This window comes from Rhinopithecus roxellana, chromosome 10 (genome assembly GCF_007565055.1).
Source record: "Rhinopithecus roxellana isolate Shanxi Qingling chromosome 10, ASM756505v1, whole genome shotgun sequence".
Taxonomy (NCBI): domain Eukaryota; kingdom Metazoa; phylum Chordata; class Mammalia; order Primates; family Cercopithecidae; genus Rhinopithecus; species Rhinopithecus roxellana.
The window spans coordinates 110,617,547-110,623,064 of record NC_044558.1 but is presented as its reverse complement, the minus strand read 5'-3'; positions in this window follow the sequence as shown (position 1 = coordinate 110,623,064).

Here is a 5,518-nt window from a genome sequence, read left to right as displayed (position 1 = left end):
TCAGAAAGCTTCTCTTTAGTTATTATGTGAGGATATTTCCTTTATCACCATGGCCAATAACTCCCAAATATCACTTTGCAGATTCCACGAAAAGAGTGTTAGCAATCTGCTTCTTGAGGCAGAGGTTTAACTCTGTGAGATGAACTCACAGATCAGAAAGAAGTTTCTCAGAAAGCTTCTTTCACGTTTTGAACGGAAGAAATTTCCTTTATCAGCGTTAGGCCTCAATGTGATCCAAAGAAGCCCTTCTCAGTTCCCAAAGACAGTGTTAATGGACTGCTCCACGAAACAGTGTAACTGTGAGATGAATTCACACATCACCAAGAAGTTTCTAAGAAAGCTTCTTTCCAGTTTTCATATGTGGATATTTCCTTTGTCACTGTAATGTTCATTGCGCTGTGAAGTATCTAATTGCAGATCCAGAAAACTGTGCTAACAAACTGATCACTGAAGAGAACGTGTAACTCTGTGAGTTGCATTCACACATGACAATGCAGTTTCTCAGAAAGCTTCTCTTTAGTTATTATGTGAGGATATTCCTTTATCACCATGGGCTCACAGGCCCAAATATCACTTGCAGATTCCACGAAAGAGTGTTAGCAAACTTCTCTTGAGGCAGAGTTGTAACTCTGTGAGATGAACTCACAGATCAGAAAGAAGTTTCTCAGAAAGCTTCTTTCACGTTTTGAACGGAGAAATTTCCTTTATCAGCTAGGCCCAATGTGATCCAAAAAGCCCTTCTCAGTTTCCCCAAAGACAGTGTTAATGGACTGCTCCACGAAACATAAGTGTAACTCTGTGAGATGAATTCACACATCACCAAGAAGTTTCTAAGAAAGCTTCTTTCTAGTTTTCATCTGTGGATATTTCCTTTGTCACTGTAATGTTCATTGCGCTGAAGTATCTAATTGCAGATTCCAGAAAACTGTGCTAACAAACTGATCACTGAAGAGAAACGTGTAACTCTGTGAGTTGCATTCACACATGACAATGCAGTTTCTCAGAAAGCTTCTCTTTAGTTATTATGTGAGGATATTTGCTTTATCACCATGGGCTCAATAGGCTCCCAATATCACTTTGCAGCAGATCCACGAAAAGAGTGTTAGCAATCTGCTTCTTGAGGCAGAGGTTTAACTCTGTGAGATGAACTCACAGATCAGAAAGAAGTTTCAGAAAGCTTCTTTCACGTTTTGAACGGATGAAATTTCCTTTATCAGCGTAGGCCTCAATGTGATCCAAAGAAGCCCTTCTCAGTTTCCCCAAAGACAGTGTTAATGGACTGCTCCACGAAACATAAGTGTAACCGTGAGATGAATTCACATCACCAAGAAGTTTCTAAGAAAGCTTCTTTCCAGTTTTCATATGTGGATATTTCCTTTGTCACTGTAATGTTCATTGCGCTGTGAAGTATCTAATTGCAGATCTCCAGAAAACTGTGCTAACAAACTGATCACTGAAGAAACGTGTAACTCTGTGAGTTGCATTCACACATGGCAATGCAGTTTCTCAGAAGCTTCTCTTTAGTTATTATGTGAGGATATTTCCTTTATCACCATGTGCCCCTACAGCCAAATATCACTTTGCAGATTCCACAAGAGAGTGTTAGCAAACTTCTTCTTGAGGCAGAGGTTGTAACTCTGTGAGATGAACTCACAGATCAGAAAGAAGTTTCTCAGAAAGCTTCTTTCACGTTTTGAACGGATGAAATTTCCTTTATCAGCGTAGGCCTCAATGTGATCCAAAGAAGCCCTTCTCAGTTTCCCCAAAGACAGTGTTAATGGACTGCTCCACGAAACATAAGTGTAACTCTGTGAGATGAATTCACACATCACCAAGAAGTTTCTAAGAAAGCTTCTTTCCAGTTTTCATATGTGGATATTTCCTTTGTGACTGTAATGTTCATTGCGCTGTGAAGTATCTAATTGCAGATTTCCAGAAAACTGTGCTAACAAACTGATCACTGAAGAGAACGTGTAACTCTGTGAGTTGCATTCACACATGACAATGCAGTTTCTCAGAAAGCTTCTCTTAGTTATTATTGAGGATATTTGCTTTATCACCATGGGCTGCAATAGACCCCAAATATCACTTTGCAGATTCCACGAAAGAGTGTTAGCAATCTGCTTCTTGAGGCAGAGGTTGTAACTCTGTGAGATGAACTCACAACAGAAAGAAGTTTCTCAGAAGCTTCTTTCACGTTTTGAACGGAAGAAATTTCCTTTATCAGCTTAGGCCCAATGTGATCCAAAGAAGCCCTTCTCAGTTTCCCCAAAGACAGTGTTAATGGACTGCTCACGAAACATAAGTGTAATTCTGTGATGAATTCACACATCACCAAGAAGTTCTAAGAAGCTTCTTTCCAGTTTTCATATGTGGATATTTCCTTTGTGACTGTAATGTTCATTGCGCTGTGAAGTATCTAATTGCAGATTTCCAGAAAACTGTGCTAACAAACTGATCACTGAACGAAACGTGTAACTCTGTGAGTTGCATTCACACATGGCAATGCAGTTTCTCAGAAAGCTTCTCTTTAGTTATTATGTGAGGATATTTCCTTTATCACCATGTGCCCCTACAGGCTCCAAATATCACTTTGCAGATTCCACAAAAGAGTGTTAGCAAACTGCTTCTTGAGGCAGAGGTTGTAACTCTGTGAGATGAACTCACAGATCAGAAAGAAGTTTCTCAGAAAGCTTCTTTCACGTTTTTGAACGGAAAAATTTCCTTTATCAGCGTAGGCCTCAATGTGATCCAAAGAAGCCCTTCTCAGTTTCCCCAAAGACAGTGTTAATGGACTGCTCCACGAAACATAAGTGTAACTCTGTGAGATGAATTCACACATCACCAAGAAGTTTCTAAGAAAGCTTCTTTCCAGTTTTCATCTGTGGATATTCCTTTGTCACTGTAATGTTCATTGCGCTGTGAAGTATCTAATTGCAGATTTCCAGAAAACTGTGCTAACAAACTGATCACTAAGAGAAACGTTAACTCTGTGAGTTGCATTCACACATGGCATGCAGTTTCTCAGAAAGCTTCTCTTTAGTTATTATGTGAGGATATTTGCTTTATCACCATGGGCTGCAACAGACTCCCAAATATCACTTTGCAGATTCCACGAAAAGAGTGTTAGCAACTGCTTCTTGAGGCAGAGTTTGTAACTCTGTGAGATGAACTCACAGATCAGAAAGAAGTTTCTCAGAAAGCTTCTTTCACGTTTTGAACGGAAGAAATTTCCTTTATCAGCTTAGGCCTCAATGTGATCCAAAGAAGCCCTTCTCAGTTTCCCCAAAGACAGTGTTAATGGACTGCTCCACGAAACATAAGTGTAACTCTGTGAGATGAATTCACACATCACCAAGAAGTTTCTAAGAAAGCTTCTTTCTCAGTTTTCATCTGTGGATATTTCCTTTGTCACTGTAATGTTCATTGCGCTGAATATCTAATTGCAGATCTCCAGAAAACTGTGCTAACAAACTGATCACTGAAGAGAAACGTGTAACTCCGTGAGTTGCATTCACACATGGCAATGCAGTTTCTCAGAAAGCTTCTCTTTATTATATGTGAGGATATTTCCTTTATCACCATGCCCCTACAGGCTCCAAATATCACTTGCAGATTCCACGAGAGAGTGTTAGCAAACTGCTTCTTGAGGCAGAGGTTGTAACTCTGTGAGATGAACTCACAGATCAGAAAGAAGTTTCTCAGAAAGCTTCTTTCACGTTTTGAACGGAAGAAATTTCCTTTATCAGCTAGGCCTCAATGTGATCCAAAGCCCTTCTCAGTTTCCCAAAGACAGTGTTAATGGACTGCTCCACGAAAATAAGTGTAACTCTGTGAGATGAATTCACACATCACCAAGAAGTTTCTAAGAAAGCTTCTTCCAGTTTTCATATGTGGATATTTCCTTGTCACTGTAATGTTCATTGCGCTATGAAGTATCTAATTGCAGATTTCCAGAAAACTGTGCTAACAAACTGATCACTGAAGAGAAACGTGTAACTCTGTGAGTTGCATTCACACATGACAATGCAGTTTCTCAGAAAGCTTCTCTTTAGTTATTATGTGAGGATATTTGCTTTATCACCATGGGCTGCAATAGACTCCCAAATATCACTTTGCAGATTCCACGAAAGAGTGTTAGCAATCTGCTTCTTGAGGCAGAGTTTGTAACTCTGTGAGATGAACTCACAGATCAGAAAGAAGTTTCTCAGAAAGCTTCTTTCACGTTTTGAACGGATGAAATTTCCTTTATCAGCGTAGGCCTCAATGTGATCCAAAGAAGCCCTTCTCAGTTTCCCCAAAGACAGTGTTAATGGACTGCTCCACGAAACATAAGTGTAACTCTGTGAGATGAATTCACACATCACCAAGAAGTTTCTAAGAAAGCTTCTTTCCAGTTTTCATATGTGGATATTTCCTTTGTCACTGTAATGTTCATTGCGCTGTGAAGTATCTAATTGCAGATCCAGAAAACTGTGCTAACAAACTGATCACTGAAGAGAAACGTGTAACTCTGTGAGTTGCATTCACACATGACAATGCAGTTTCTCAGAAAGCTTCTCTTTAGTTATTATGTGAGGATATTTGCTTTATCACCATGGGCTGCAACAGACTCCCAAATATCACTTTGCAGATTCCACGAAAGAGTGTTAGCAATCTGCTTCTTGAGGCAGAGTTTAACTCTGTGAGATGAACTCACAGATCAGAAAGAAGTTTCTCAGAAAGCTTCTTTCACGTTTTGAACGGAAGAAATTTCCTTTATCAGCTAGGCCTCAATGTGATCCAAAGAAGCCCTTCTCAGTTTCCCCAAAGACAGTGTTAATGGACTGCTCCACGAAACATAAGTGTAACTCTGTGAGATGAATTCACACATCACCAAGAAGTTTCTAAGAAAGCTTCTTTCCAGTTTTCATCTGTGGATATTTCCTTTGTCACTGTAATGTTCATTGCGCTGTGAAGTATCTAATTGCAGATCTCCAGAAAACTGTGCTAACAAACTGATCACTGAAGAAACGTGTAACTCTGTGAGTTGCATTCACACATGGCAATGCAGTTTCTCAGAAAGCTTCTCTTTAGTTATTATGTGAGGATATTTCCTTTATCATGTGCCCCTACAGGTCCAAAATCACTTTGCAGATTCCACGAAGAAGAGTGTTAGCAAACTTCTTCTTGAGGCAGAGGTTGTAACTCTGTGAGATGAACTCACAGATCAGAAAGAAGTTTCTCAGAAAGCTTCTTTCACGTTTTGAACGGATGAAATTTCCTTTATCAGCGTAGGCCTCAATGTGATCCAAAGAAGCCCTTCTCAGTTTCCCCAAAGACAGTGTTAATGGACTGCTCCACGAAACATAAGTGTAACTCTGTGAGATGAATTCACACATCACCAAGAAGTTTCTAAGAAAGCTTCTTTCCAGTTTTCATATGTGGATATTTCCTTTGTCACTGTAATGTTCATTGCGCTGTGAAGTATCTAATTGCAGATTTCCAGAAAACTGTGCTAACAAACTGATCACTGAAG